The sequence below is a fragment of the Pyxicephalus adspersus genome, chromosome 5 (genome assembly GCF_032062135.1).
Source record: "Pyxicephalus adspersus chromosome 5, UCB_Pads_2.0, whole genome shotgun sequence".
Classification (NCBI taxonomy): domain Eukaryota; kingdom Metazoa; phylum Chordata; class Amphibia; order Anura; family Pyxicephalidae; genus Pyxicephalus; species Pyxicephalus adspersus.
The window spans coordinates 26,255,786-26,278,555 of NC_092862.1; positions in this window are offsets into that span (position 1 = coordinate 26,255,786).

Here is a 22,770-nt window from a genome sequence, read left to right on the forward strand (position 1 = left end):
GTGGCCAGTCAGCCCGAAAAGGGCCTTATGAGACATAGACATAAAAAAATAACCTGAAAAACCCGAAGTAATTTAAACCACCACACTAATGACAGATTCAGACCTACAGCGGGAGCTAGCGATCCTACATGGCTCCCAGCAGCTGGTACCCAGCCAGTCGCTCAGCTGCTTGCACCGCAACAAGTATTCTTAAAGTACAAGCATTTGCAGTAGGAAGCAGTAAGTGATACTGAATTGCTCACTGCCATTCCTATCCATTCTCTATTGGGCTGCAGTGGCTAGATACTACATGTGGCAACTCCCCAAGACAGCAGTTCACTGGCATGAGGAGGCAGTAAGCACATTGCCACCTCACCACCAGTCTGAACAAAGTCTAAATGCCTAATTGTCGGCCCTGGGTGCTGTTGCCATATTGTGGAAGTATACACAGCATATTCATTATGGCAGACCTACATGGAGGAACCACTCCAACGCCACATTGTCTGCACTTCCCCCTGGTCTCCAGCATTTCTTTACTTCTTCCAGGTTCAAAGTTTTCTGCCACCTTTATTGTTTGGTTCAAAATGAAAATTCAATCCCTGGTGATATCTCCACTGCAGACTAAAATCCCAAGGCAACTGATCCTTGCATTTGATGTTCCCAGCTTAGTCCATGGTTACCTTTCTCCCAGTTATGCAGAAAAATATCATCAATCTGAATGCAAAGACAAAGATATTACAGAAACAGTCTATTATCAGCATAACAATATAAAGAATAATCATTTTTGGTTACCAGATGATTAATAAAATGTATATTTATACTGTTAGACACCAGAAAGTCCTTTACCAAGCAGTTTGTAATCAACTCTACAGAACAATAAAATGACATTCAAGAAGCAACTATTTCTGGCTGTCCTATCTCATACATTTTCCTGTTCTAATTATAAAATATCTGCTTACCACTGTAGCTTCAATTTTTATATTAATTTATTTCATTCAATTGATTGATAGCCCAGCCCACCTGAATGGTTGCAGGCACCATTCTTTTGCAATTATCAATTCATTCAATTGAATTTCTAAACCACATCTCCTAAGGCAGCTGCAAAATTGTAATATAATGCAACGTTGACATTGTTAATAAAACATTAAAATCATATAAAAAGATAGATAAAAAAAATAAAAATAAGGGTAAATCATAATGCACAATATCTCTTTGCTGGCTCCCAAAATCATTTTAAGATGCCTGTTGGTATTTTAGGCGACCAGACTATAAGATACCTCCTTTGCGTGCAATGACCTGTTTATACATTTACCATTTATCACAGCCAATGGTGTGTATTGTAAATTGTTGTGTATTGAAGTGTTTTTCTTTATAAAACCAGTGAGGTCCATGAACACATTTGAGAACATCTAATTCATACAGTCTCAATCCTTGAGCTTTGCAGCATGCACTCCATTCTCTGGTATTGTTCGGCAGTGTCTGGTTTGGACTTGTATATTTCACAGTCTGATAAGCTTGTACAGATCTAAATGGTAAGCATTTCTGCAATTACCTTGACATCACTCAGGAAGATATTCAAGGGAACAAATTATTTTTACAACTGTCAACTTGTCTTTCACCACAGTATTTATTTGTTTGCAAATTTGTTTAAGAGACTTTAAGACTGATAAAATGTTATCTAAACTTTACAACTCCTGCCTTGACTTTAAATGTTGGAAATGCAGGTTAAATAGGGTTAGAGAAAGAAATTTAGTTTTATAGTTTTCCTGAATAAAGTGGTGTAAGGTCCATCGATGATGTGCAATGGTGGAATAACCAGAGAAACCAGATTGGAAGTCAGAATGTTAAAACAAGAATTGAATTGGTTGCTGTTATTTTCTGCATTCTCTACATAGTTATTTGACTTGAATTAACATAGTTAATATTTTTACATATCTGCTAAATAAATAAAATGAACTTTTATAAACAACAAAACTGTTAAAACAAAATTAAATAGACAAAAACAAAATATTAGATCCTGTACACTCAACAAAACAATTGACCAAAGTAATCTAAAACAGGTTGCTGTCATTGAAACCCAGTATGGAGAAAACATTTCTGTATGGACATGTCAGCTGGGAGGCTGACACTTTATGCCTGGATTGCAATTTCAGGGGCACTGGGGGCTAGTGGGCCCATGAGACACCTAAGATTTTCTTAAATTCCTGGGACAGTCTTACAGAATTAAGGATGGTTGAGGGGATCTATGTGTGTATCATTTCATCATATAAGACAATATAGTTAATATTGCATTAAGAAATTTACATTTAATATTAATAATACAACATTTTCCTAATTCTAATTAACAAGAGCTGGTGGGTGAAGTTTTACATGTATTATTTTTTAAACAATTGTCTTACAAATTGTAAAAACTGTTTACCCTGTCCATAGCACCTCCAATCTTTAGTTTACAGATAGGCACCACAAGTGATTCTCTGGACATTCTCATGCAAACGTAACATTTGCACGTGAACAGAAAATCCTGGTGCACTGGTGAGATTGAATGGAGATTAAAGGCATCAAAAACAAAGGGGTCTATTTATCAATTCCTCACCATTCAATTTGGCCATTTTTTCATTCAGATGCATTCAAATCTCCACTCAATGCATATAAAAGCCAAGGCTTAATCTGCTACCTAATGTCCAAAAGCAAAATTCAAGGGTATATAAATAAAATAAATAGACTCAAATTGTTAATGTAAACCCAGATAATTGAATTAAATTAAGATAAGGAGATATCCTTTGTTTAATCTTTTTCTCCTATTGCTGTGTTGTTTGTTGTTTATTGTAATGGGTTGTGGTCTTTCCCATCAGTTCCCTAAAGCTACATACACACTTCCAATTATTATCGTCGGAAAACGAACGACGAACGTTCCTGCACGATATATATGAACGATCGTATAGCACCGATACTGCACATAGAGGTAACGATCGTTCGTAGATATTGTACACACAATAGATATAAAAATTGGAAGTGTGTACGCACCTTAAGACTCTGATACCTGTTTTTCCTTGATGGCCTTGTATATAAGTCCGCCTGTACTTCTCCTGTACTCTAACACAATTGTGACACAAATCCGTCATTGTTCTGCCACAATGGTTACCTGTGACTGATGATCCCTCTACTTCCCATCTCTCTGCATTTGTTCAATAGAATCCTTTAGACATTTAAGGGATTATCAGGAGACTGATCCATCTTCCAGGCTCCATAAAGGTTTATGGGATTGTGCTTGCATGTGTAGGAAGCAAGGCTTAAACCCAGCATTTGGTGTCAGTAGTGATGATCTTCTCCAACCTCCAGTGATACCAGCAATAAGGAAGTCACCCATGGTTAGTAACCCATATGTGACTTTATTCAGTAGATCACATGCCATGTAGGATCTCAAAGAATTTATAAGGTATAGGAGAATTTCTAAGACATTTGTAAAACTTCACTGCACTGAACTGCTTTGGGGGCAATGTAGAGATTTAGGTATAACTAAAATAGGTGCCTGGCACATGCACAGTAACGGCTGGCAGGTAATAATATTGTGTCACTACTCCAAATATGCACAGTAGCAATAACGTTTAAATGTAGATCAAGTCCATCCAAAACAGTCATACTCATTGGGAAAAGCTCCCAGAAAAGTTCCTACAACAGGTGAGTCTGTGTTGTCTTCTAATTTATATGCATTATCAACACAACCTACCCTGGCTTTTTCCGGGGCTTAGACAGGTGCTGATGGCATGAGCTAAAGTCAGTGTCTGGACTGGCAGATACCACCGTCAACATCCTAGCTCCGATCATTGCTGTTGGCTTTAAGGGTTGCATTTGGAGTTACAACTCTTTGCTGAGGCACCACTTACCACTGTGCCTGCAACTACCCCATGCTTGCTCACCATTACCACTGTGCCTTCATGCCAACCCTCATCACTAAGTCTGAACCCCATCCTCCCCTCCTGTGCTCACCACCTCTCCCACATTCAGCCCTACAAGAATATATCATTTATATCAGTGGTCCCCAAACTTTTGGAGCTGGGGACACTCTGGGGAAACTTCCCCCCAGAGTGACATCATGATGCCAGAACCCGCCCAATCTCCCATCACAGATCTGAGCCTGTAATGGGAGAATGGGTGCATTGTGTTCAGAGAGACAACCCGCCCAATGCCCTAAGCCTGCGATGCATACAGCAGACGTGGTCCGCAGCTCTGGCCAGTGCGCCCTTCCAAGTGGGGCGGGGTCCTTCTCCTGACCTCGCTGGTGGGTGCACCGGCCAGAGCCGGGGCCCACCTTTCAGAACAGCGGACCGGGGGTTGGGGACCCTGATTTATATAATACCCATCTATATTGCTTCTGCAAAGCCAATTAATAACATCTGTGTCCAAGAGAAAAGTTTATACATATCCCTGTTAATCTTATTTATAACATGGGTCAGAGATCCATAGAACTAAGCTCCTTAAAGTAAATATACAGGTTTCTTCATTTCTCATGGGACCACCCAGACAGTAAATTCTTTTTCCATTCATTATGTGCAGTCACAGTGTCTGCTGCATGTATTATATTGAGGGAATGAACCCCTTTTTAAGTATTGCTTTACTTAGTAAAAATACAACACATTCTTTCATTGTTATTATGTTTGTTAGGTGCATTATAACCAAAGATCACATATTATTCTTCTCTTAAGTTAAAATATTTTCATAATTAAATGCTAGTATCCCAGTTATTTTTATCCATTTCTCGCATAATGATAACAAACACTAGGCTGATTTTTTTTATTCTGGAACTAAAGCTGGAAGTAAGGGAAATGAGAACATTGTACACTTCTTCTAACCATTGCTTGTTTTCAGTGCTAGCTAGTTCTTTACATATTCTCTTTATTATTGAAAAGATGAAACAACAACAATAATATTATTAATAATTATATTTATTTTTACATTACATTCAATTACATTTATACATTAAATGTAGGATCTGAATATATTGTTTTTTTCATGTAGTAGTTAGTGTTTTTAGACTCTTTGGGCTTTTCATAATTCAGGCTAGTAGTTTGATTCATTGATGAATGTGAAACTTTTATGGATTCATCAGCACTGACTCCTTATGATAAGTCTCAGCCTGAAGATTTAGTCACATAAATGACACTCAAAGCAAGAATTCTGTTGATCTGTCTCTGTAGTTAACCCAAGGTTCTCTGGAAATCCTTTGTGAAATATTAGCAGAACTAAACCTCACCAAAAATTCAGGTTCTTTATTACAGAAGGGACCAGTGATGTATCTTCTTCAATAAGATAAATTTACCTGCGTATTCTCTCTGAGATTCTATTGCCGGAATTTTCACCCGATCCCCTTTCAGGATCAGGATCTCTGTTTATGTTGATTTGCTTGGCTGGATTTATATAACTCCCATTTATGCACACAGCTGCTCATTAGCAAGTAAGTAAATTAGTTTTATTGCAGAAGGAATATCAGCATAATTCTGCTGCTAAAATGTAATCCAATATTATTCCAATGCTGAAAATATATCCTTTCCATATTTCTATATTGGGAAGCACCTTTTTCCCAAAACAAAGACTTTTTGGTATATGCTTGGTTTCTACACAAGATTTTAAATAACACTGGTTAAAGCCTAAGTAAACTAAAAAAAAAAACACCAAAAACTCACCTTTTCTTTCGCAGATCTGTCGATCCCTCCAGATGTTTCTGAATTGGTTCCAGCCTCGTCTAGTTATCCGCCTTTGTCCCAGCACGGAGGAATCATCGGGCACCCCCATCTTCTTTCTTGACTTTCTGCTTCTGCATACATAACTCGATATCACACTGCACAGGTGCAAGATTGAGTGACGTATCCTGCTGTAAATGGGGAAAAAAACAGTACCGATCTCACTGTGCATGCATGCGATTAGCATATTTTTTCCCCATTGAATAAAAATCTCCTTCTGCGCATGCTTGACTTTGGGCATGCTCAGAAGGAGTAGCGAGGGGCCTCCTGGGATGCATAACGTTTGTATCCCAGGAGGCTCTGCTCTCCCATTTTGTCTTTTTCATTAAATAAAAAAATGTATTTTTTATCTTACATAAAAGGATTGTGATAGGTCCGCTTTAACTAGGCAGCAAAATTCTAATTTTATAAATGTTGGAAGTATGTGTCTTAAACATTTTGTTCAAGGGTGTATTCATGTTATTGTTAGTTATATACAAAGTAATTTAGGCAAAATCATCCAGTTTACCATTTGTTTAATTTTGCCTGTTCAATTAGTTTTAATAGTTGAACTGCTTATGTGAAGCATGGAAAAAGTGGGCTTGATTTTTTTTGGATATATGTGAGGGTAAGTACATGAGGGTAGTTTCGGACCAGTCAGTGGTCCGCGAGAACATTTTGGTGGCCCGTGGCTCTGTCCCCTGTATGGACACAACTTGCTCATTCCCCCATCGTGAGCTCAGACCTGCTTGCTAATCCTCCTGGGGGAACAGTAACAGTAACCCCCAGAATTTAGCAAACAGATCAGAGCCTGCGTTGGGAGATTGGGCAGGTTCTGGCATCATGACATCACTCTGGGGGAAGTTTCTTTTCCTTTGAGTTCCACACGGCTCTCCGCGCAGCCTGGATTCTGTGGATTTAGTGGTCCTTAAGGTTCGAAAGGTTGGCGACCACGGGTTTAGGTAATTAGGCTTGGAAGGGGCAAAGGAATATGAAAAAATGGGTTTAGAATCATTTTGCAACTCTCAGCAGCCATTTGAATCTGAACCAAAAAGCACCCAAATTTCATTTCTCTATTTACTACACTGCATATCACCAAAATTGAGAAATGTGGCAGAGATTTCACAATTTGTGCCTAAATTGTCAAGGAAAAGAAATTTTTTATTTATGCTCATCCTAATTCTTGTGTAGGTGCTGTTATTTAATGCAATATACTTTATCATTTGGGGCTCTATTTATAAAACAGGAAATTTGACATCAAACATTCCCTGGTGAGAAATACATTACTGTTATTGAAACAAATAAACATTGGAGATTCACACCAAGGAATGTTTGAGGAAATGTCAAATTCCTGGTTTTATAAAAAGAGCCCTTAGAATTAAAATGATATATTTCAATTATAAAATCTGTATTTTTTCAATTGTTGGCTTTTTACTTTGTTTTGGGATCTGATAAAACAAAAATAATGGAAAAATCTAAATAATTTTAATTTACTCTGACATAAGTAATTGAAAACATATTTAATTCAACATGTAAAAATACCAAATTGCAGAACTAAAGGAATGAACAACATTTTTGTGCTCACATGGAAGAATGAGAGGGGATGTCAGCACACAGACATAGTAGAATCAGTAATTTGTACCAAGAACATATTGTTCCTCATATAAAATAAACTACGAAATGGCACTATGAATTCATTCAATTATTTTACATTGAAACATTTTGGCTTAAACTGCTAGTCATGTTATGCAGAATGAGATGACGTACCACATGCTCAGCATATGATCATTCCTGTACTATCTGCTTGGAATTTCTTGGCTTGTTTTCATTGTATTATTTTAAAGTGACTTGGTCATCCTGTTTCACTGCTTTGTGTCCTAAAGTAAACCCTGGACACATTGAGCTTGTTTTTTTTAAAGCTGGACTGGAGAAGATAGACTATCATGGGAGAACCTGGTTGATCTGGCAAACATGGAATAGTTCTGGTCCAGAATTAAAAGCAATTGCTAAATATTAGATTTTAGGAAGTCAATTCGAGGTTTGCTGAATCAGCCAGGTTCTCCTATGATAGTCTATCTTCTCCAGTTCAGAAGAGCTTTAATAAATCAGAGCCAATGCTAGAATACATTTTAGACTGAACTTGTCTCATTGGAAAGAATCTAATCAGTTGGTTTAGGCTAATGTATAATAATTAGAATACAGCACGTATTACATGTTCTTTTAAAGGGGTAACAGGTTCTGTTCATTTCCTTTTTGTGTTCACTTTCCAAGTCATGTCACTTTCACCTACGCAACATCTCCAAAATCTGCCCCCAGCTGTCCCCTGAGACCACCAAACTCCTTGTACACGCTCTTCACATCTCTCATCTGGACTACTGTAACATCCTCCTCTCTGGAATTCCACTAACTCAACTCTCTCCTCTACAATCTATTATGAATGTTGCAGCCAGACTCATCCATCCTTCCCTCCGCTCTTCTTCTGCTGCCTCTTCTTTGTAGTTCTCTCCATTGGCTTCCATTTCACCTTAGAATCAAATTCAAGCTTCTGTGCTTTGCCTTCAAATTCCTCCACAGTTCTTGTCCCACTTACATTTCTGACTTAGTAGAAAAATACTCCCCCAGCCGCTCTCTTCGCTCCTCCAATGACCTAATAATGACTTCTTCACTCATAACCTCATCACACGTATGGCTCCAAGATGTTTCTAGAGCTGCCCCAACTCTCTGGAATGGTCTTCCTCATGCTATTCGGCTTGCTCCTACTTTCTGCTCATTTAAAGGAGCACTCAAAACCCATCTTTTCAAACTTGCCTACCCATCTTCTTCTGTCTTTTAAAACCGTCACTACTTCCCACCACTACATATTTCCCCTTCTATTGTGTGTTACTTCCCCCACCTACTAGATTGTAAGCTCTTCAGGTCGGGGTCCTCTCCTCCTGTGTCACTGTCTGTATTCGTCTGTCATTTGCAACCCCTATTTAATGTACAGCACTGCGTAATATGTTGGCGCTATATAAATCCTGTTCATTAATAATAATAATGATAAATTGCCATCCAGATGTGCACCTTCTCTTTGCTGATAATAAAACGATCTAGAAGGTGTCGCTTTCAAGTTCAGTGGTGGTTTTCCAGGCACATGGTAAACCATTGCTGGTTGTTGATTAGATTAGATGCTGTTAAATGTTAAAAAATATATGACATCATATTCATGAATATGACTGAACAAGTAAAGAGATGACCATGTGTTTCTATACATTATACTTGATGGAACCTATTGGAGTTTGGGATTGCCTAAGAAGTGTGAAGCAACTATTTTGGAACAGTAATTAATTTTCTAGTTCCTCCCTTTTTGATGATATAGACGTGTATATGTTGTATTGTATTCATATACTAGAAAGTCACAAATATAACACTGCATCCAGTAGCGTAAACAGTCAACAGTGGGCCCCTGTGAAGAAATTACTTGCCCCCCATCATTATAATTTGGCTGCAGTGGGGGTCCCCAGTTGGCTAGGGTTTGGGGCCCTTGTGCAATGGCACCATTTGTACCTTCCTATATCCACCCCTGTTGACATCAATACATACAGTATATTAAAGTGGAAGTAAACTGAAAAAAAAAAACTCACTCCCCTTTACCTTCGCTGATCCGTCAATCCCTCCGTAGGTTTCCTGGATTGGGTCCCGTCTCCCTAGTATCTTCCTTTGTTGGCATCGGCCTTCTTCTTTGTTCCTACCTACGTCATCCACCTCGCACTGCACAGAGATCAGATGACGTAGATGATGCAGAAAAGAGTGCTGATCTTTCTGTGCATGCATGAGATTGGCATTTTAATTTTTACCCCATTGAAAAAAAGGCTTGGGCATGTGAAGAAGGAGCAGCCAGAAACCTCCTGGGATCCATAATGTATCTATCTCGAGCGGCTCTGCACTTCAATTCTGTCCTGATCGCTGCACCAATCAAAACATAAAAGGGAGGGGCTTTACCCTTTTCTTAACCCTTTTTTGTAAGGTACAAATTTTAGTTTAGGTCCCCTTTAAATAGTGCGGAAACTTTTTATGAATATTTTTTTATAATACATATAAATCTGATTCTGTTGTTATGATCACAGTATTCTAACAGTTTCCTGACCAACTCCTCTAAACAGTTCCCAATTGGTCACAGAGTAGTTATCTATATTTATAGAGAAAGTAAATCTAGTTATAAGTATGTTACTAATATGCAGCCTAAATGTCACTGGGCCTTGGTTTTACAGTTAGAAATAAGGTCAATTTACAATACATAATATATTCTTACACAACTGAATTCTCCATCAGGAGCTGTGCATACCTGTTATATACAATGAGTCATACTTTTTATTTTGGCTGCTTTTTGTGTATCTTCTTTAATTACCAGTCATTGCATTCCTGTCTATCCTACGTCATCCACCTCGCACTGCACAGAGATCAGATGACGTAGATGATGCAGAAAAGAGTGCTGATCTTTCTGTGCATGCATGAGATTGGCATTTTAATTTTTACCCCATTGAAAAAAAGGCTTGGGCATGTGAAGAAGGAGCAGCCAGAAACCTCCTGGGATCCATAATGTATCTATCTCGAGCGGCTCTGCACTTCAATTCTGTCCTGATCGCTGCACCAATCAAAACATAAAGGGGAGGGGCTTTACCCTTTTCTTAACCCTTTTTTGTAAGGTACAAATTTTAGTTTAGGTCCCCTTTAAATAGTGCGGAAACTTTTTATGAATATTTTTTTATAATACATAAAAATCTGATTCTGTTGTTATGATCACAGTATTCTAACAGTTTCCTGACCAACGCCTCTAAACAGTTCCCAATTGGTCACAGAGTAGTTATCTATATTTATAGAGAAAGTAAATCTAGTTATAAGTATGTTACTAATATGCAGCCTAAATGTCACTGGGCCTTGGTTTTACAGTTAGAAATAAGGTCAATTTACAATACATAATATATTCTTACACAACTGAATTCTCCATCAGGAGCTGTGCATACCTGTTATATACAATGAGTCATACTTTTTATTTTGGCTGCTTTTTGTGTATCTTCTTTAATTACCAGTCATTGCATTCCTGTCTATTGTAGGAAATGTTATTTGGAAAAATGAACATTTGGTTCTATGACAAACATATACACATTTTAGCTGCTCAGATGATGTTGTAGCTTATAAAAAGAAAATTACAATAGTTACCATGACCATGGCCATTGTCATTGCCCCAAAAATATCTCATGGAAATTTTAAAGAGCAAATAAGGTTTGAGTAAATGTTACCTGACTTTTATTCAAACCTTGCGGTGGGATCCATGACGATACATATGTCATGGATCCCAGGAATCTTCTGGCTGCTCCTTCTGCACATGCCCGATCTCCAACATGTCCAGAAGGAGCTTTTTCTTCAATGGGGAAAAAAATGCTGATCCCACACATCCGTAGTGACACCCCCACTCTTTTTACCTTATCTACGTCACCTAAACATGCGAGTTCCCAGTGACGGGTGACGTAGGCAGAAGGGTAAAGAAGGAGGATTCCAGGATGATGCAGGACCTGATCTGGGAAATTTCCAGGGACATTGATGGATCTGCATACGTAGGTGAGTTGTTTTTTTTTACTTTACTTCCACTTTAACAGAGTGTATTAGGAAAGGAGAAACTCTTCAACTCTTCAACCCTAGCACCCACACCAGCCCTTTTTTTAAAATGCACAATACATATTAGTGAATAGGGTTGTTGGGTATTGTCAGTGCCTGGTGTTGGTAAAATGTAGAATATCAGTCTCTAGTGTAAATGGGGGCATCAATGGGGGTTTGTTGTCAGTCTCCTGTATTGGTAGATACAGTTCCTAATTAGGTTATTTGACTGATTTAAACAAAATCTTTACATTGTTGGACACATGAATTATCTACTACACATTACCTAGTTAGATAAATAAAATGATCCAATAATACGACTAATAAACTTGTGATTTATGCATGCTATGTTTGTAACAATAGAAGAACATTAGTTTGCAGATTCATATAGATGTAAATTTTGCATTTTGTGTTTATTGAGAAGTGATGGAACCACCTATAAATGACTCTTTTGCGAGTGTTGTACCATTCAGTTGTATAGCTCAACATTTGTACCCAAAGTAAGAGAATCCACCTACCACATGGTAAGTGTTCCTGAGTTACAAGTGTACAAAGTCATAGCCACTGATTACTTAAGTTCTCTTACCTGACTACCACATTACTACCTTATTAAGTTTAATGTACCATTATTCAGGAGTGTAATTTTTCTTTGTAATAAATGTAACTGGATTAACAATAAGTACCTCCTGCATCCTGTAAACCTAAATACTCACATATAGAAAAGCCTTTGAGGCAAACAAATATCTGGATAAAGATCACTTAGGAGTGCATTGTAATGAGGTTCTTGGCTGAATTATTAACATTTTGAAAGTACTGTTTAAATTGGCTTCACATGGGTAGAACTAACCAATAACCCATATGAAAGAGTCTCAAAACAGAAAGAATGGAAGTCAGCATATGTTTATAGCATCTTGGAACCCTGGATGCTGATGAAAGTGTTATCCTAATTACAGCACATTTGTATAAAATTAAAAGTTCCAGGAAAGCTCAGTGGACAGCCATTGGCAGCTCTAAAGATTTCTGTTCTATAAAACCTTTATACAACACCGCTTCGGGTTATAAGTTCCACAGGGACTAACGTAATGCCCCTTAAGACTCTCTGGCAAAACTTACCTCCCCAGGATTTATCTTTTGAGATCTTTAGGGATTACAATTCTCCAGGCAGTTTTAATATTTATTTTACTCTGCAGAATATGTATATTTAGCACTGGCTCGTCTCTGATTCTGTTCCATGGTACTGAAAATATGTGATTTATTAACTAATATTATAATAAACAAATTGCTGTTATAATGCTAATTATAAAGATTCATATTGACGTTACAAGGTAGATATGAACGATTGAACAGCAACATAAGCTCTATTTAAACAAAAACTACTGTGTATTTTAATGATGAATGCTGCAATGTTTTCCTGGGAGGGGGCTGTTAGGCATACCAATGCCACCCGTGCTTTTAAGAAGTAAACTTAAGTCAGGTTTGAGGTTTTTTCTCACAAACCCTTATTTTTTGACAGGTTTGAATAGGTTTTTATTTATTCAAGGGAAAGAGAGCAGCAGTGTAAATGGCCTTGTTTTACTATGCAAGGCCTATTTTTAAATAAATATTAGTAAAATTAAAGGCTGATGGAGTGGAGGCTTGGATAACCACAAATTAAGACCTCCTGACATACTGTAATTCCTCAATCTAAGTGGAACTTTCATTAAAAAAGAAACACTTACCTTTACTGGTGAAATGCCCTCGATCCCTCTGTATCTTCCTTTTTCTTTCCTCCTTCTTCTCACTGTGCACGCATTAAAACAGTTTTTATTTTTTACATTCTAGGAAAGGCCTTTATGATGTTAGCCATGTGCAGAAAGAGCAGCCATGGTCTCCTGGGATATGTCACGTAAGTATTCCTGGAGGCTGCTGGTTTTCCCTTTCAGTCTTTACTGCCGTGGCAGTAAAATTTTATGAAAAGTTATAGCAGTAATTTAGTATACTTACATGGATATGAATATGTGTGTACCAAATGTAAAAATATGTGTGATGAGACACCAAATGGATGTGACATGTTACAATATGAAGACAGTACAGTATATATAAATCTGTATAGTCATAAACATAGAAAAGGCAAATGAACACAGTATGGCTTTCGGTACATTTTGGTTTTTATCTAGCATTCTTTGATAAATACGCGTAAGGCCAGAAATTGTAAAATGCTTTATTAATATTACACACTATTCATATAGCGACATCATTTTATGCAGCACTGTACAAGGTCAATAGTCATGTCACTAACTGTCCCTCACATGAGCTCACAATCTAATGTCCCTACCTCAGTCATATGTATTTAATACGGTCTAAGGTCAATTTTTTGGGGTGTAGCTAATTAAGCTAACTGCATGTGTTTGGGATGTGGGAGGAAACTGGAGTACCCAGGGAAGAATGTCACACTTACATACAAAAACATCATTGGTGTCAGTGGTAATTGTCCTGAGAGGTCCAAATTGCTCATTGCTCAAGGAACCCCTAGCAATTTCTGTAGGAACCCTTGGGTTTCACAGAATCCCGGTTGAGAAACACCGGTGTAGATATACAAACATTAGTGTTGGTTTCCCAATTGAGTTGAGCAGGTATGAAAAAATCAGATGAATTATTGAGCTAAACTCAGCATGATAAACCTTTAAAGGGCTAAATTCTATCTTTCAGAAGTCACATCTACTTAATTCCAGATAAAGATTGTATCAGTTTTCTTACCATTATTATAAGAATACCTGCAATTTATAAAACTGAACTACATAGAAAGGGGCCAAAAAAGCTTCCAAAAAATATTCAGCCCTATGAGTATGTTTATTAATGTAATTGTCATCATTTAGCCCAGTGTTTCCCAACCAGGGTTCCTCCAGGGGTTACTTGAGCAATGAGCAATGTATGGTTAGTTTAGGTGATACCAATGATCTTTTGGGCTACTGGCCACCACACTAATATACTGTACGTTGTGAATATAATAAATATAGAAGAGGTTCTTTGAAGATCTAAAAGCTATTTCAAGGGTTCCCCCCTGTTAAAACAAAAATCAATAAACACTACTACTATCAAAATGTTGCCTGCGTTCTAACCATTGAAAGTTATTTCAAGGGTACCCCATGCTAAAAAGGTTTGGAGACACCGAGCTAGAGACATGAGTCAGAGAATGATGGGTTCCTATTAAATTCAGTGATAAAGTGTGATCAGGCAGGGCTTTATTGCAGAAAGGGACAGACAATACCTCTTCTGCAATAAGCATTCCTACCTGCCCGATTGCTCTGTTGAACTGTCAAAATCGCTGATCTGCAACATCTGTCCTTTGCCTGCATTGCTGTTTCTTAATAAAGCTGTATATGTATAGCAACTATCAGTATGATTTGCTTAAAATTAGATGTTTTTATTCGCAGCTCAGTCATTTCAGTATCTGTAACTTTTTTTATCTGGTTAAGCATAATGTCAGTGTGTAGTTATCTCAGGCACCACTACACAGAATAATGTGTGGTATAAACTGTAAATCTCAAATTTTGATCCTCTTTTTCTGATAATTTTGAACTAATCACAGTATTTCTCTTCAAACTTTTCCTTTTTTATTTGCAAAATATTTCTGCATTATAACTTTCTTTTATATTTTAAAGGAAGGGCCTGAAAGTGTGGGAAAAAGACCTTGCAACTGAATTAGGTCCAGATGATTGGATAACTATTTGGCAAGCAGCCTCTGTGAATTCAATAAAATAACAGTAAAGAATAGCTGTAAACTGACTCACAGGTTGTAATAAAGTGCACAGAATAATGTGTTCTAGATTATAGTAATTCAGGTCAATCAAGGGTGTACATGATTGGTAGGTGTGAAATCTTGGGCTCACTTACAAACTCACAAAAAATATTACTTGGTAAAAGAATTTGGGTGGTGACACTTGGTAACGGGCACTAACAATGTAATATTATTTCATCTGTAATAATATCATTCAGGCAGGTTTGATAAACCTAGTACGTGTTGAAGGTTTTATTATTTTTATGTTTTCTTTAGCCCCTGTAGACATGTCTGCAGTCAACAACATTCTCAATCCCTGGTGATTGCAGTGCTGCTGTACTAACAATGCATGTAGCATATGAAAATGCTTTAGTGATCTTTAGATGAAGTCCTGCAGCTCTGGTTGAACATTCAACACTCAATCGTGATCCTAACCACTCCAATTCAACAGGGAGCAGTGGGGAACCACTTTGTGCAAACACTTGCTACCGCTTGTATTTATGTTGCAGTTGCAGCATGGTTCCTGTTGCTTCTGGAGGAAGAACCACAACTGTACTCAGCTGCATGAAAAAGGGTTTCTGAAATGCTGTGTTTTACTTTAAAAACTACCCCGAGGTGCACATAGGGGTGCCCAATAGTAGCTAACCATGTAGTTTTAGAATGTATCCATTTGATTGCAAGATTCTCATTGCATTTGTTTGGAAAATGTTTCAATCCTGGGTGAAAGCTGCCTGAAAACATTATATATAGGTCTGCCCTTACTTTAGTTTTATAATGTATTACAGAAACTCTTATCAGACTTTAATGAAAGCAGAACTTCCACAAAAATTAAAGGTCCAGTTACACTTTTTGGGCCTCCCCACTTTTCACAAACTCACCTAAGGCTTGATAAATGTTTGCCTTATATTTTGTGGTGAAAAATTTCACTACAATCTAAACGAATCTAGTTAAAATTCGTTGAACATTTAACCAGTGGACTTACATTTGACATTATCTGTTCTTCAAGGGGAAAAAGGTCTTTACTGTGACGTTTAAGGGACCATAAATTTATAGGGGAGGCAAATGCCTGGTTTAGGTTGTACATAAGCTTTCACCTTACTTGCCCCCTTTCCTGGACATGGCGGCACATAAGATAGCTTCCCCTGGTTCTTGACAGTATTGTGCACTTCTTTTTTTTTTTTTGCGATAACTTCTTAAAGCATCCTTTATTGTTGAAGGGCATAAAGAATAGAGTCTGCATGGGGACTGAATGCCTACTGCTCCCTTGTTATGGGGATACCAGCCTGCATGCCTGGCATGGTGGGATGGTAAGCTGGGAGGAAGGGGTAAGTTTTGTTTATATTAAAAAGTGTAGTCCTACCAGGCCAGCAAAGGCTTTTCATGGTGCTGAATGGTGCCGGTGTTCATACAAAGAGCTATTGCTGAGCTCATTCTCCTCCAGGCAATCCAGCCCCTCAGGCCAGCAAAGGCTTTTCATGGTGCTGAATGGTGCCGGTGTTCATACAAAGAGCTATTGCTGAGCTCATTCTCCTCCAGGCAATCCAGCCCCTTACTATAATTTACATATAAAATTAGATTTCTTAGCTGGCAGCTGCATATAGCTAGTTAACGTTCAACCTATGCAGGGGGGAGTTCTTAAATTGTCTCTTGCTGATTACTGGTATTACAAAAAAAAGTCCGAATTTTTGGAAAGAAATGTTGAAACACAGTCCTAAGAATGTCTGCTTGGAAAATAAATTCTGGTTCTGTTTGAATCTGAAGTGTTTTTCCACTACAATACAGACTAGTGACAATATCGAATAGCATCTGTACATTACATAGGGATCTTTGTGTCTGGAAAATAATCTGTGCCTCAAGGCTTCAGTCACAGGAGCAGATAATATAATAGTCTGTTTATTGGCATTAGTACACACCCAGCTCCATCAGCAGACTGTAAGCACGTGGCAATGAGAAGATGTGTGAACACGAGGATTCCTCCACAGCTTTTTCCAAATTTTGTCTGACAATCAGTGCACTATTAAATGTGAAAACCCAGGGTAGAAGGCATGAAAGGCATGCATGCTGCTGAACTGATACTGTTGTCAGTGTTTCTTTCATTTTAAATTAAGGTCTTTAGAAGTTTTCTGCAATTTGAGGAGCTGAGATGACCCCTTGCAGTGGGGCTACCCACCTACTTCAACAGTGAAAGGTGTGTTTAGGTCTGTGATGTTTTTAAATTAGGTAGAAATGAGCATAGGTGATTTTTTTTGTGGCTGTGCATGAGCCAAAAAATAGCAGTATGGACCCAAATAGGAAGGTGACCTAATTAGAGCTTAAATTATTGTTGTCATCTGCCTAAAACTACCCCACTTGGCCTTAAAGAATGTGTAAACTCTTGAACTTCTCTTAGGTGTGTAGGTTGGGTACACAAACTTGCTAAGGGATCAAGTGATCCCACATGGCTCACAGCGGCTGCCACCTAGCCATCCACTCCGTCACTTGCACAGCACTGCTGGTTTCTAAAGTTCTACCATCTGCAGATTTTACAGCAGGCAACAGTGTGTGGTACTGGACCGCTCACTATTTCCTCCATTCCTTCTCTATGAGGTTGCATTGGGTGGGAGCTACTTGTAACGTCTCCCCTGGCGCAGCATTTCACAGGCATGAGAAAGCAGTAACTGCATCAAAATTTAATTGCCAATCTGAACAAAGCCCAAGAAATCCATCCATAAAATAATACTCCATGATTCCTGTCCTTGGCTGGTGATGCTAAGCTGAAACACATAACATATCTTGGGGAACTCTACTCTGTTTTTGTAGCATAAAGCTGCCTTGTTCTTCCTTATTATGACAGTAAGGCCCTTTGGAGGAGCACCATCAGCCATCTAGGTGGATTCACCGTGGAAGGGGTTTCCTCCTTTGGCTGATTCGGGGACAGAGCACACCATGTCATGCCTGGTGACAATACTGCAGAGGCAAGATTAGCCTGCAGAGCAGAGGAGTATATTGAGAATAGGTAACCTTAACATTCTCATTATACCCTGAAGAAGCCGATAGGCGAAACGTGTCAGGAATAGTGATATTGTTTGTTTTTGAATATCAGGGAATTCCCTGTATAGTTTTAGGTCATAGATCCCATGCTGTGTGACCAGTCATATGTTGAATTTGTGTATTCTTATATATTGAGTTTTGTATACATTTCCCCTGATTTATATGCTTGTGATTTTGAATAAAAGTTGAATTGTCAATTGAAAAGGCCCAGTTTCGTTTTACATTTATAACTGTGCTTGATAAGAAATTGAATATATGTTTATAGTGGAATATTGCATTGAAGAGTAGGGACAAGACTCTGCAGCCTTCCTTTCCCCTGTAAAACCTAGCCGTTGAAAAAACTGTTCATATATTGAATGGCCATGGCTGTGAATGCATTTATAGAGATCCCATCTGGATATGCTTTTTAAAAAACAAATGACTGGGTCATATATAATAAAATCTCAGGTTACTTGTGAATTGGATGGCATTCAGACTTGATGGTCTGTAACATGCCCACAGTACTAAAGGTATGTGATAACTAAAGTTGCCAAATTTTTCTGCTTCCTATCTGCCGACATTTAGTCCTGACCACTTGCTGCCTAATATGTCACCTGCCTAGGGGTTAATTAATGTTGTATATTTATTGTCTATATAATAAGTTGACTTGACACAATAAAACAAGGGCTATCTTAGCTCTGTGACCTGATTTATTATTTTCTACTTGTTCTCTTGTTTTAGCATGTATGACGCAGTAATCTATTTTACCACAAGATGTCCCTTTTAGATTAAAGATTGGTAAATTACAGAAATTTGCTGCAGATCTTTACAGGGTTTTACTTTTCTCTTGGATGGCAAAGGTAAAACCTTTATTCTATACTCACCAATAGCCAAGCAATAGTCATTTTTTATCGGCATCTTAGTGATTTGCCTATTTGTATCGTCTTTTTACATTATTTGAAATTATCTTCCATGTCATTAGTTTAAATTAGAAACTGTAAGTAATAATATCATAATCTATTTATAATACCATCATAGTCTTTTAAATTATCATAGTGGCCAAAACCCCTCTTTTTCTCCTCTTCTTATTACTTTACATAAAAGGATTGTCTACCAGTAGCCATTTTAGCTTTATTGTTAGTTAAACCCCACACAACTAAAATACATATATGTCACTTTTTTACCTGCTTAATATGTTGCTTTATTTCTGTCCAATGAATTCTGAGATGTACATAGCAATGTCAGATAGTCAAGCTAAATTGGTGATGCATTTTGCGTTTAGGCAGCCCTTTTAAATTGAATGGACCGACAACAAAACAAAGCATTCTAAAATAAAATATGCTTTGGTTGGGTGTGTTGTGGTTTTATTTAAAAATAGCCAATGCACAAATTGTGTTTCCTTAATGCACCTTAGCAAGGAGATGAATTTGCACCTTTACCATTAATCCCAACACACACAGCGATGCTCTAACACTTTACCAGTGTTTCTCAACCAACAGCTTTATGAATACTGCATGTTTAATAATGTAATTGTCATCATTTAGCCCAGTGTTTCTCCAGGGGTTTCCTGAGCAATGAGCAATGTATGGTTAGTTTAGGTGACGCCAATGATCTTTATGGCTATCTGTAAAGGTGACTTCTTCCCACTGGCTAGCACACTAATGTATTGTAATTTGTGAATATTGTAATTATAGAAGGGGTTCTTTGAAGATCTAAAAGCTATTTCAAGGGTTCCCACATGTTAAAAAAAAAAGAAACACTGCTCTGTACTCAAATTGTTGCCTGTGCTCTAACATTTAGGTAGCTGGTGCAAGGGTCATTTTTCCCAACAGAATTTTAAATAACCCAAAGAGACTAACAATAGTTGCATTCAATTATTGTGAGTCTTTTCGGGTTTCTTAAAATGCTGTGGGTATAAAAAGTATGACCCTTGCACCACCGCCGTCCAACAAAACCCTCTCCAGTATTTACAGATCACTAGACTCCCGATCATTTCTTTGACTTTCTGAATACACACACCTAAGCTTATTGAATAAACTCCTGCAGCAAGTTTTCTTCAATTCTAGGTTTGTTTAATCAAAAAGATGATCAGCAATACAGGGGCAGACTGGTTGTACCTACTGGAGAGGGTCATGTTGAAGGAGCTATGTATGTCTACTATTTTTTTTAACTGATACTACATCAGACTCATGGGGCTGTAGGTATACATTTTACATCCATTATTTTCGATTGTACTGTATTTGATTAGATTTTTGGATCATCTACATGAGGGGTGTCAAACTCTGGCCTGGGGGCCAAATCTGGCCCGCAACATCCTTTTTTTTTGGCCCCCCCAAGGAATCCTAAATATGAATTGCAGCTGGCCCGCCGCTGCATTTATAAAGCGCCGCTACTTCAATTCCCGGCATCACTCGCATCTATCGACCAGCGGCCTCTCCTATGCGTGGCCCCGCATTGGACCGTTTTTAAGATGCAAGTAATGGCGGGGATTGTAGTAGCGGCATCACTCATGTCTGTTGACCAGCAGCCTCTCTGCCCATGCGTGGCCCCGCATTGGACTGTTTCATAGACGCAGGGAATTGTGTTAGCGGCACTTTTTCAGTTTCAAGTTTGGCCTGCGACTTTGTCTAAGTTTTTAAGTTTGGCACACTGTGTATTTGAGTTTGACACCCCTGCTTTACAGCCATGAATTGCTTGTTTCAATGTACAGTGATACCTCGGTATAAGTCCGCTTTGGAACAAGTCCAACTTGGTATAAATCCTGTTTGGGCACGAAAAATTTTACTTGGTATACAACCTTTGTGCTAGAACTTGTATGCGTCAAAATGAGTCATACCACTACGCGCTACCCTTATTTACCTCTCTCAAGACAAAGCCAGGACTGCCCACGAGTGTCAGTACGCCAGTTTCTACCATTCAGTGAACAACCCGCGCTATAACTCTCTGTGAATTACATAACATCTCCTCCTTCTCCCTTCCCAGCACCATCCTAGTAGGCACTCAACTCTTTTCAGCAAGGTAAAGTGAGGTTAAATTTTCATTTAATTCATCTAATTGCTTTTGTATTTATGTATTTTAGTATTAGGCAGTGTTTAAATTATTCTATACAACCCCATCAATCTATAATATGCCAATAACAATAGGATTTTTTTTTGCATGGGAACAGATTAATCATTTTCCTTTTATTTCTTATGGGAAAAATGTGTTTGGTATAAAGCCTGTTTGATAAAAATCCAAGGATCTGGAACGGAGTAAGGATTTATACCAAGGTACCACTGTATATAACTTTTTATTAAAACCCATTCTGCCACCTAGTGGCCAATTATAAAACCAGCACAGAAGTCACAATAGTCAATGCTATATTTATTGTAACAGCAATGCTAAATTATTATTATTGTTGTTATTAATATTATTATTATTATTATTAAAATAATAATATTAATAATGAATAGGATTTATATAGCACCAACATATTAGGCAGTGCTGTATATTAAATACCAAATATACTACTGAATCCTGATAAACAGGAATTGATTGACAGGAATATTTTACACATACACCCTTTTTCCTATTGTTAAGGTTTAAGTCAAATCACAAAACTCTCAGAATTATCCATACACAGAGAAATTTGTTCCTGAACGTCTTTCTACTATCTTATCTCCTCAATCTTTGAGTTTGGTAAATGAACACTTGTGACCGGTGAGTGTAATCAAAAGGCAGAGAAATTAGGTGGTTGATGTGTATCACCCCCTCTTAGGCTGCGTTCATACCAGCAGAAATGTCCCACAGCGTTTATCACCCCAGTTGCTTACTGCATTACACTAGGTGCCTGGGAGCAGTAACAGGCTGTCTCTGCTAGGCTTTTAAGGCATTTGCAATACCTGTTCTCAAAATGTTTGCAAAAAACATTTCTCTGATCTCAGCTTTAAAGCAGAGCCAAACTAAAAAAAAAACCTCACTTACCTTATCTTCCACAGATCCCTCAGGAGCTTTCATGGATTGGGTCCTGTGCTGTCCTGTTATGTATGAAGGAAGACGCCAGGCGTCACCATTAGGGTTGAGCGAAGTTTTAAAACCTAATCTTGCAGCGAATTTGGCCGTTCTCACTTACCGAAATTGTCCGGTGTAAATTTGCCAAACGAGATCGAATTTAAAAAATCGAAATCGAAAAAAAATATTGCAGGTGTGCTGATTTAGTTAACAAATATTACTTCAAGTGTTTTGTTTTTATTCTCAGTTGAAACAGATATAGCTTTTAGGTACATTAAAAATGCATAATGATAACAAAGACATTTTCAGCTAAAATAAACTCACAGATCTAAATGAATTCATTTTTCATTGATTGTGTAGCAGTAAAAATTCTTCCTTTGTCCTATAACCTTAGTAACAAGTAAGAAAGCAATGTGTATCTAGTTTGTGCAAGTAAGATCATTAAAACAGCCTGGGGACTTCATAAAACTCACAAACTAGAGTAAAAAGATTTGTGAGCATTGGAATTCAATAATGACTTTGAGAGTCAATAATGAGAACAGCACTTACAGAGCAAATACATGCAGGCTTATTCTCTTGCCTTATATCGCTCTGGAAATTGTACTCAAACTCTTCTCTACATCAGTGATTTTCAACCACTGTGCCGTGGCACACTAGTGTGCTGTGAGAGATCTTCAGGTGTAC